The sequence below is a fragment of the Oryzias melastigma genome, linkage group LG7, assembly GCF_002922805.2.
Source record: "Oryzias melastigma strain HK-1 linkage group LG7, ASM292280v2, whole genome shotgun sequence".
Lineage (NCBI taxonomy): Eukaryota > Metazoa > Chordata > Actinopteri > Beloniformes > Adrianichthyidae > Oryzias > Oryzias melastigma.
The window spans coordinates 806,886-809,333 of record NC_050518.1 but is presented as its reverse complement, the minus strand read 5'-3'; positions in this window follow the sequence as shown (position 1 = coordinate 809,333).

Below are 2,448 nucleotides of genomic sequence, written 5' to 3'. Positions count from 1 at the left end.
ATGCATATTTGCATCTGATTGTATGACAGTTCAAGTCTGGTTACTTAAGGTTGGTGAAAGTTTGATGTCTTGAGAATTTCCTTTAGTTTTCTGCTATTGCTATTGTTTGCTATTGTTTTTACTGATACATAAATACAGTATTTTGATGCATATTTACATCTGATTGTATGACAGATCAAGTCTGGTTACTTAACTTTTGTATAGATCGCATGTCTTTAGAATTTTCTCTAGTTTTCTGTTCCTAAATGTAGGTTTGCTCATTATTTCATGTTCAGTTCAGGATTGCAGTTGTTATTACTGACACATAAATAAAATATTTTAAAGCATATTTGCATCTGATTGTACAACGGATCAATTCGGTAAAAATCCACTTTTGTGTATTGTTGTTGTAGTAGAACAATGAGCTCACATTAATCAGTACAGAAAGTTTGGTGACTCTAACTTTAAAATCTTCAGAGCTATTAAGTATACCAAATATAATTCATTATCATCCAAAAAAAAATCAGACAAATGAATAAAATAAATCTTTGCCATAATCTTTGTTGTAGTTGACCCGTAAACTCATCATTAGTCAGTGTACAAAGTTTGGTGACTCTAACTTTAATATTCCTAGAGCTATTGAGCATATTTTTATGCTTCATATCTATTAAAATTGTTGATATCAAAATAATAAAATATAGGATTTTTTTTTCAAAATCTTTATTGTAACATGAATATGGTGATGAATCTCCACCACTAGTTCACATAAAAGTCGATATTTATTTGTTTTTGAGAGATTATTGATTTTTACAGAATTGTCTTTTCTGGAAGCTTCCACTTTGTAGACGGTCCCTTAGCAGCCGTCTCTCCATCTGCAGCTGGAAGAGAACACTTCTCATAAAATGAGAAAAAAACGATGTTTTTCTTTTGAAATAGTTGTGTAGGTGACTCTCTGTGTTGATACAATACGATTGAGATACTTGCTGTCATATTTGAACGTTTTTCTGAAGAGCTTTCTAACCCGGAAGTGCAAATCTGTGAATATCTTTCTAACTTTACCCAACTTCTGCAGTTAGCATTTCTTTGTTAGCCATGCTTTGTTTACTATTACACAAACTTAAATAAATGCTCTAATAACCAAAATACTGTTAGAACTTACTCGTGAAAGGTCATTCCACATGATCCGCTACCTAAAGAGTCCCAGTTGTTGCATCCGAAGGCAAAACAAACAACTGGCATGATAGCGATTCTCCATAGACTACCGCTGGTTTTGCACGTAGACCTAGCTTAGGTTGACCCCAGACAATATGACTGGTTCACTCTGGATCATAAATACTGGCAAAGACCTCAACGACGCAGCTTTTTGTTACATAAAAACACGCTGTGCAAAAAGGAGTCGGAAAAATAGATGTAGATTAAAATGAATTTATTAAAAAGTTAGATTAAAATAAAACTTAAAAATGACTTTCAATCAAAGCAGTAAAAAACTAAGTGTAAACACAGTGTTTTATGGTGTATCCCCCTCAAACCCATTTTACCCAAGCCTCAGTCTCAGTGTGAGCTGCTGTCAGTCATAAAAAGCACACACCATGGTCACTGTCATATATATATATATATAAATGATTCTGCTTTTCCATTTTATCCAGAAAAGGGCAGGGCCCCATCTACCACCAGAAAAGCTGAAGAGAGTCTGTCAGTGCCCTCTAAGAATGACTCTTGAACCTCACCCCCTCAACATCAGCCCTAATGATGGGAGTATTTCTGTTTCAACATGACATGACATGACAGAATGACCCTGGACATTCAAATCTCCCTTGTAACCAGATCAAACCCAATGACTGAGAGCTGCAGAGAGGGGGATTCACCAGGCTTCAACAAAGCAATCTCTAAAAGTGTCAACAGTCACACTCATCGACCTGGAGGAGATTGGAACAGAGGACGTTTTTCTGCTTTTCTGCTTCTGACGTTTTAATCATAAAATCATGATTTAAACGATTTTTGATTGTGAAATGGTGATTGTGGATAACAATGTATGGGATTTATGGGTAAAAAGGAAAAGTTGAAAGTTACTGAATATTGTATTGTTTAGTTTAGATTTATATATTGTGAATTATGTGAGTTACTGGAAAAATACATAAAGGAATAGGCTTAAATAAGCGTTTGCTTCTGCCTGTCTTGTTTTCAAACATGTTTGCATTGAATTTAGTTTGTGACTTTTCATTTATAAAAGATGATTGCCTTGATTTTTTTTAAGTCCTTTTTTGTAGCATGTTACATGTCTGAAATAAATCAAATCAAAATTTAAAAGCAACTTTGTACATTTGTAATCATGGTTTATGGTTTGTCTCTTTCTTCTTAGGTTTTATTATTGTCCCTGGTTTCTTTCTCTCTAAAATGTCTAACTACATTATATTACGTATATATATATATATATATATATATATATATATATATATATATATATATATA